The sequence below is a fragment of the Tenrec ecaudatus genome, chromosome 1 (genome assembly GCF_050624435.1).
Source record: "Tenrec ecaudatus isolate mTenEca1 chromosome 1, mTenEca1.hap1, whole genome shotgun sequence".
In the NCBI taxonomy this organism is placed as follows: domain Eukaryota; kingdom Metazoa; phylum Chordata; class Mammalia; order Afrosoricida; family Tenrecidae; genus Tenrec; species Tenrec ecaudatus.
In genome coordinates, this window is record NC_134530.1 from 288,172,984 (window position 1) to 288,182,165 (window position 9,182).

Consider the following 9,182-nt stretch of genomic DNA (forward strand, 5'->3'; position numbering starts at 1 on the left):
CTAGATAGTCCAAGGGCCCGCTAGTTAACCTACATAGTCCAAGGGCTCGCTTGTTAACTTTGATAGTCCAAGTGCCCGCTAGTTAACCTAGATCGTCCAAGTGCCGGCTAGTTAACCTACATAGTGCAAGGGCCCACTTGTTAACCTAGATCATTTAAGTGTCCTCTAGTTAACCTACATAGTCCAAGTGCCCGCTAGGTAACCTACATAGTGAAATTGTCCGCTAGGTAACCTAAATAGTCCAAGTGCCCGCTAGTTAACATAGATAGTGCAAGTGCCCGCTAGTTAACCTACATAGTCCAAGTGCCTGCTAGGTAACCTAGATAGTCCAAGGGCCTGCTAGTTAACCTACATAGACCAAGTGCCTGCTAGGTAACCTACATAGTGCAAGTGTCCGCTAGTTAACCTAGATCGTCCAATTGTCCGCTAGTTAACCTACATAGTCCAAGTGCCCTTTAGGGAACCTAGATAGTCCAAGTGCCCGCTAGGGAACCTACATAGTCCAATTGCCCGCTCTGGAACATACATAGTCCAAGTGCCTGTTAGTTAACCTAGATAATCCAAGTGCCCGCTAGTTAACCTAGATAGTCCAAGAGCCCGTTAGGTAACCTACATAGTCCAAGTGCTCGTTGGGTAAACTATTTAGTCCAAATGCCCGCTAGGGAACCTACATAGTCAAAGTGCCCGCTAGTTTACCTAGATAGTCCAAGTGCCCGCTAGTAAACCTAGATAGTCCAAGTGCCCACTAGTTAACCTAAGTAGTACAAATGTCCCATAGGGATCCTACTTAGTCCAAGTGCCCGTTAGTTAACCTAGATAGTCAAAGTGCCTGCTAGGTAACCTAGATAGTCCAAGTGCCCGCTAGGTAGCCTACATAGTCCAAGTGCGCGCTAAGTAACCTAGATAGTCCAATGCCCGTTAGCTAACCTAGATAGTCGAAGTGCCTGCTAGTTAACCTACATAGTCCAAGTGCCCGTTCGTTAACCTAGATAGTCCAAGTGCCCGCTAGGTAATCTAGACAGTCCAAGTGCCTGCTAGGTTACATACATAGTGCAAGTGCACGTTCGTTAACCTAGATAGTCCAAGTGCCCGCTGGTAACCTACATAGTCCAAGGGTCCGCTAAGTAACCTTGATAGACCAAGTGCCTTCTAATTATCCTACATAGGCCAAGTGCCCGCCAGGTAACCTAGATAGTCCAAGTGCCCCCAAGGTAACCTACATATTCCATGTGACCGCTAGGTAACCTACATAGTCCAAGTGGCCGCTAGGTAACCTAAATAATCCAAATGCCCGCTAGGGAAACTACATAGTCCAAGTACTCACTAGTTAACCTAGATAGTCAAAGTGCCCGCTAGTAACCTAGATTGTCCAAGGGCCCGCTAGTTAACCTAGATCGTTCAAGTGTCCGCTAGGTAATATACATAGTCGAAATGCCTGCTAGGTAACCTAGATAGTCCAAGTGTCTGTTAGCTAACCGACATCATCCAAGGGCCCGTTGGTTAACCTAGAGAGTCCAGGTGCCCGCTATGTAACCTAGAGAGTCCAAGTGCCCGCTAGGTTACCTACATAGTCCAAGTGTCCGTTCGTTAACCTAAATACTCCAAGTGCCCGCCTCGTAACCTGGATAGTCGAAGTACCCGCTAGTTAACCTACATAGTCAAAGTGCCCGACAGGTAACCTACATAGTCCAAGTGCCTTCTAGGGAACCTATACAGTCCAAGTGCCCGTTAGGGAACCTTCATCGTGCAAGTGCTCGCTAGGTAACCTACATAGTCCAAATGCCTGCAAGGCAACCTACATAGTGTAAGTGCCCGCTAGGGAACCTACATAATCCAAGTGCCCGTTAGGTAACCTAGATAGTTCAAGTGCCCGTTAGCTAACCTAGATAGTCCAAGGGCCCGCTAGTAGACCTACATAGTCTAAGTGCCAGCTAGGTAACCTAGATAGTACAAGTGCCCGCTAGGGAACCTAGATAGTCCAAGTGCCTGTTAGCTAACCTAGATAGTCCAAGTGGCGGCTAGGTAACCTACATAGTCCAAGTGCCCGTTCGTTAACCTAGATAATCCAAGTGCCCGCTAGGTAACATAGACAGTCCAAGTGCCAGCTAGTTAACCTACATAGTCCAAGTGCCCGATAGGGAACCTACATAATCCAAGTGCCCGCTAGGCGACATACATAGTCCAAGTGCCGGTTAGTTAACCTAGATAGTCCAAGTGCCCGTTAGCTAACCTAGATAGTTCAAGGGCCCGCTAGTTGACCTACATAGTCCAAGTGCCCGCTAGGTAACCTAGATAGACCAATTACCCGCTAGTTAAACTAGATAGTCCTAGTGCCCTTTAGTTAACCCAGATAGTCCAAGTGCCCTCTAGGGTACATACATAGTCCTAGTGCCCACTCTGGAACATACATAATCCAAGTGCCCGCTAGTTAACCTAGATAGTCCATGTGCCCGTTAGGTAACCTACATAGTCCAAGTGCTCGTTAGGTAACCTATATAGTCCAAATGGCCGCTAGGGAACCTACATAGTCCAAGTGCTCGCTAGGCAACCTACCTAGTCCAAGTGCCCCTTAGTTAACCTAGATAGTCAAAGTGCCTGCTAGGTAACCTAGATAGTCCAAGTGCCCGCTAGGTAACCTACATAGTCCAAGTGCCCATTAGATAACCTTGATAGTCCAATTGCCCGTTAGCTAACCTAGATAGTCCAAGTGTCCGCTAGTTAACCTAAATAGTCCAAGTGTCCGTTCGTTAACCTAGATAGTCCAAGTGCCCGCTTGGTAACCAGGATAGTCCAAGTGCCCGCTAGTTAACCTACATAGTCAAAGTGCCCGATAGTTAACCTACATAGTCCAAGTGCCTTCTAGGGAGCCTACATAGTCCACGTGACCGCTAGGGAACCTACATAGTCCAAGTGCCCTTTAGCTAACCTAGATAGTCCAAGGGCCCGCTAGTTAACCTACATAGTCCAAGTGCCAGCTAAGTAACCTAGATAGTACAAGTGCCCGCTAGGGAAAAGAGATAGTCCAAGTGCCTGTTAGGCAACCTAGATAGTCCAACTGGCGGCTAGGTAACCTACATAATCCAAGTGCCCGTTCGTTAACCTAGATAATCCAAGTGCCCGCTAGGTAACCTAGACAGTCCAAGTGCCCGCTAGTTACCCTACATAGTCCAAGTGCACGCTAGGTAACCTACATAGTGCAAGTGTCCGCTAGTTAACCTACATAGTCCAAGTGCACGCTAGTTAACTTAGATAGTCCAAATGCCCGCTAGGGAACCCCCATAGTCCAAGTGCCCGCTAGTTAACCTAGATCGTCCAATGTCCGCTAGTTAACCTACATAGTCCAAGTGCCCTTTAGGGAACCTAGATAGTCCAGTGCCCGCTAGGGAACCTACATAGTCCATTTGCCCCCTCTGGAACATACATAGTCCAAGTGCCTGTTAGTTAACCTAGATAATACAAGTGCCCGCTAGTTAACCTACATAGTCCAAGTGCCCGCTAGGTAACCTAGATAATCCAAGTGCCCACTAGGTTACCTACATAGTCCAAGTGCCCGTTCGTTAACCTAGATAATCCAAGTGCCCGCTTGGTAACCAGGATAGTCCAAGTGCCCGCTAGTTAACCTACATAGTCAAAGTGCCCGATAGTTAACCTACATAGTCCAAGTGCCTTCTAGGGAGCCTACATAGTCCACGTGACCGCTAGGGAACTTACATAGTCCAAGTGCCCGCTAGGTAACCTACATAGTCCAAGTGCTCGCTAGGTAACCTACATAGTCCAAATGCCCGCATGGAAACCTCCATAGTCTATGTGCCCGCTAGGGAACCTACATAATCCAAGTGCCCGTTAGGTAACCTACATAGTCCAAGTGCTCGTTGGGTAAACTATTTAGTCCAAATGCCCGCTAGGGAACCTACATAGTCAAAGTGCCCGCTAGTTTACCTAGATAGTCCAAGTGCCCGCTAGTAAACCTAGATAGTCCAAGTGCCCACTAGTTAACCTAAGTAGTACAAATGTCCCATAGGGATCCTACTTAGTCCAAGTGCCCGTTAGTTAACCTAGATAGTCAAAGTGCCTGCTAGGTAACCTAGATAGTCCAAGTGCCCGCTAGGTAGCCTACATAGTCCAAGTGCGCGCTAAGTAACCTAGATAGTCCAATGCCCGTTAGCTAACCTAGATAGTCGAAGTGCCTGCTAGTTAACCTACATAGTCCAAGTGCCCGTTCGTTAACCTAGATAGTCCAAGTGCCCGCTAGGTAATCTAGACAGTCCAAGTGCCTGCTAGGTTACATACATAGTGCAAGTGCACGTTCGTTAACCTAGATAGTCCAAGTGCCCGCTGGTAACCTACATAGTCCAAGGGTCCGCTAAGTAACCTTGATAGACCAAGTGCCTTCTAATTATCCTACATAGGCCAAGTGCCCGCCAGGTAACCTAGATAGTCCAAGTGCCCCCAAGGTAACCTACATATTCCATGTGACCGCTAGGTAACCTACATAGTCCAAGTGGCCGCTAGGTAACCTAAATAATCCAAATGCCCGCTAGGGAAACTACATAGTCCAAGTACTCACTAGTTAACCTAGATAGTCAAAGTGCCCGCTAGTAACCTAGATTGTCCAAGGGCCCGCTAGTTAACCTAGATCGTTCAAGTGTCCGCTAGGTAATATACATAGTCGAAATGCCTGCTAGGTAACCTAGATAGTCCAAGTGTCTGTTAGCTAACCGACATCATCCAAGGGCCCGTTGGTTAACCTAGAGAGTCCAGGTGCCCGCTATGTAACCTAGAGAGTCCAAGTGCCCGCTAGGTTACCTACATAGTCCAAGTGTCCGTTCGTTAACCTAAATACTCCAAGTGCCCGCCTCGTAACCTGGATAGTCGAAGTACCCGCTAGTTAACCTACATAGTCAAAGTGCCCGACAGGTAACCTACATAGTCCAAGTGCCTTCTAGGGAACCTATACAGTCCAAGTGCCCGTTAGGGAACCTTCATCGTGCAAGTGCTCGCTAGGTAACCTACATAGTCCAAATGCCTGCAAGGCAACCTACATAGTGTAAGTGCCCGCTAGGGAACCTACATAATCCAAGTGCCCGTTAGGTAACCTAGATAGTTCAAGTGCCCGTTAGCTAACCTAGATAGTCCAAGGGCCCGCTAGTAGACCTACATAGTCTAAGTGCCAGCTAGGTAACCTAGATAGTACAAGTGCCCGCTAGGGAACCTAGATAGTCCAAGTGCCTGTTAGCTAACCTAGATAGTCCAAGTGGCGGCTAGGTAACCTACATAGTCCAAGTGCCCGTTCGTTAACCTAGATAATCCAAGTGCCCGCTAGGTAACATAGACAGTCCAAGTGCCAGCTAGTTAACCTACATAGTCCAAGTGCCCGATAGGGAACCTACATAATCCAAGTGCCCGCTAGGCGACATACATAGTCCAAGTGCCGGTTAGTTAACCTAGATAGTCCAAGTGCCCGTTAGCTAACCTAGATAGTTCAAGGGCCCGCTAGTTGACCTACATAGTCCAAGTGCCCGCTAGGTAACCTAGATAGACCAATTACCCGCTAGTTAAACTAGATAGTCCTAGTGCCCTTTAGTTAACCCAGATAGTCCAAGTGCCCTCTAGGGTACATACATAGTCCTAGTGCCCACTCTGGAACATACATAATCCAAGTGCCCGCTAGTTAACCTAGATAGTCCATGTGCCCGTTAGGTAACCTACATAGTCCAAGTGCTCGTTAGGTAACCTATATAGTCCAAATGGCCGCTAGGGAACCTACATAGTCCAAGTGCTCGCTAGGCAACCTACCTAGTCCAAGTGCCCCTTAGTTAACCTAGATAGTCAAAGTGCCTGCTAGGTAACCTAGATAGTCCAAGTGCCCGCTAGGTAACCTACATAGTCCAAGTGCCCATTAGGTAACCTTGATAGTCCAATTGCCCGTTAGCTAACCTAGATAGTCCAAGTGTCCGCTAGTTAACCTAAATAGTCCAAGTGTCCGTTCGTTAACCTAGATAGTCCAAGTGCCCGCTTGGTAACCAGGATAGTCCAAGTGCCCGCTAGTTAACCTACATAGTCAAAGTGCCCGATAGTTAACCTACATAGTCCAAGTGCCTTCTAGGGAGCCTACATAGTCCACGTGACCGCTAGGGAACCTACATAGTCCAAGTGCCCTTTAGCTAACCTAGATAGTCCAAGGGCCCGCTAGTTAACCTACATAGTCCAAGTGCCAGCTAAGTAACCTAGATAGTACAAGTGCCCGCTAGGGAAAAGAGATAGTCCAAGTGCCTGTTAGGCAACCTAGATAGTCCAACTGGCGGCTAGGTAACCTACATAATCCAAGTGCCCGTTCGTTAACCTAGATAATCCAAGTGCCCGCTAGGTAACCTAGACAGTCCAAGTGCCCGCTAGTTACCCTACATAGTCCAAGTGCACGCTAGGTAACCTACATAGTGCAAGTGTCCGCTAGTTAACCTACATAGTCCAAGTGCACGCTAGTTAACTTAGATAGTCCAAATGCCCGCTAGGGAACCCCCATAGTCCAAGTGCCCGCTAGTTAACCTAGATCGTCCAATGTCCGCTAGTTAACCTACATAGTCCAAGTGCCCTTTAGGGAACCTAGATAGTCCAGTGCCCGCTAGGGAACCTACATAGTCCATTTGCCCCCTCTGGAACATACATAGTCCAAGTGCCTGTTAGTTAACCTAGATAATCCAAGTGCCCGCTAGTTAACCTACATAGTCCAAGTGCCCGCTAGGTAACCTAGATAATCCAAGTGCCCACTAGGTTACCTACATAGTCCAAGTGTCCGTTCGTTAACCTAGATAATCCAAGTGCCCGCTTGGTAACCAGGATAGTCCAAGTGCCCGCTAGTTAACCTACATAGTCAAAGTGCCCGATAGTTAACCTACATAGTCCAAGTGCCTTCTAGGGAGCCTACATAGTCCACGTGACCGCTAGGGAACCTACATAGTCCAAGTGCCCGCTAGGTAACCTACATAGTCCAAGTGCTCGCTAGGTAACCTACATAGTCCAAATGCCCGCATGGAAACCTCCATAGTCTATGTGCCCGCTAGGGAACCTACATAATCCAAGTGCCCGTTAGGTAACCTAGATAGTCCAAGTGCCCTTTAGCTAACCTAGATAGTCCAAGGGCCCGCTAGTTAACCTACATAGTCCAAGTGCCAGCTAAGTAACCTAGATAGTACAAGTGCCCGCTAGGGAAAAGAGATAGTCCAAGTGCCTGTTAGGCAACCTAGATAGTCCAACTGGCGGCTAGGTAACCTACATAATCCAAGTGCCCGTTCGTTAACCTAGATAATCCAAGTGCCCGCTAGGTAACCTAGACAGTCCAAGTGCCCGCTAGTTACCCTACATAGTCCAAGTGCCCGCTAGGTAACCTACATAATGCAAGTGTCCGCTAGTTAACCTACATAGTCCAAGTGCACGCTAGTTAACTTAGATAGTCCAAGTGCCCGCTAGGTAACCTACATAGTGCAAGTGTCCGCTAGTTAACCTACGTAGTCCAAGGGACCCCTAGTTAACCTAAATAGTCCAAGTACCCGCTAGTTAACCTAGATCGTCCAATTGTCCGCTAGTTAACCTACATAGTCCAAGTGCCCTTTAGGGAACCTAGATAGTCCAGTGCCCGCTAGGGAACCTACATAGTCCAATTGCCCCCTCTGGAACATACATAGTCCAAGTGCCTGTTAGTTAACCTAGATAATCCAAGTGCCCGCTAGTTAACCTACATAGTCCAAGTGCCCGCTAGGTAACCTAGATAATCCAAGTGCCCACTAGGTTACCTACATAGTCCAAGTGCCCATTCGTTAACCTACATAGTCCAAGTGCCCGCTAGGTAACGTAGATAGCCCAAATGCCCGCTAGGGAACGTACATAGTCCAAGGGCCCGCTAGGTAACCTAGATAGTCCAAGTGCCCGCTAGTTAACCTATAGTCCAACTGCCTGCTAGGTAAACTACATAGTCCAAGTGCCTACTAGGTAACCTAGATAGTCCAATTGCCCGCTAGTTAACCTAGACAGTCCAAGTACCCGATAGGGAACCTACATAGTCCAAGCGCCCGCTAGGGAACTTACATAGTCCAAGTGCCCGCTAGGGAACCTACATAGTCCAAGTGCTCGCTAGGCAACCTACCTAGTCCAAGTGACCCTTAGTTAACCTAGATAGTCAAAGTGCCTGCTAGGTAACCCGGATAGTCCAAGTGCCCGCTAGGTAACCTACATAGTCCAAGTGCCCATTAGGTAACCTTGAAAGTCCAATTGCCCGTTAGCTAACCTAGATAGTCCAAGTGTCCGCAAGTAACCTACATATTCCAAGTGCCTGTTCGTTAACCTAGATAGTCCAAGTGCCCGCTAGGTAAGCTAGACAGTCCAAGTGCCCGCTAGGTTACCTACATAGTCCAAGTGCACGTTCGTTAGCCTAGATAGTCCAAGTGCCCACTGGTAACCTACATAGTCCAAGAGCCCGCTAGGTAACCTGATAGTCCAAGTGCCTTCTAGTTAACCTACATAGTCCAAGTGCCCTCTAGGTAACCTAGGTAGTCCAAGTGCCCGCTAGGTATCCTACATAGTCCATGTGCCCGCTAGGTAAACTACATAATCCAAGTGCCCGCTAGTTAACCTAGATCGATCAAGTGCCCGCTAGTAAACCTAGATAGTCCAAGGGCCCGCTATTTACCCTACATAATCCAAGTGCCCGCTAGTTAACCTAGATCGTCCAATTGTCCTCTAGGTAACCTACATATTCCAAGTGCCTGCTAGGTAACCTAGATAGTCAAAGTGCCTGTTAGCTAACCTACATAGTCCAAGTGCCCGTTCGTTAACCTAGATAGTCCAAGTGCCCGCTATGTTACCTAGACAATCCAAGTGCCCGCTAGGTTACCTACATAGTCCAAGTGTCCGTTCTTTAACCTAGATAGTCCAAGTGCCCGTTTGGTAACCTACATAGTCCAAGTGCCCGCTTAGTAACCTGGATAGTCCAAGTGCCCGCTAGTTAACCTACATAGTCAAAGTGCCCGATAGGTAACCTAATAGTCCATGTGCCTTCTAGGGAGCCAACATAGTCCACGTGACCGCTAGGGAACCTACATAGTCCAAGTGCCCGTTAGGGAACCTACATAGTCCAAGTGCTCGCTAGGTAACCTAAATAGTCCATGTGCCCGCTAGGTAACCTACAT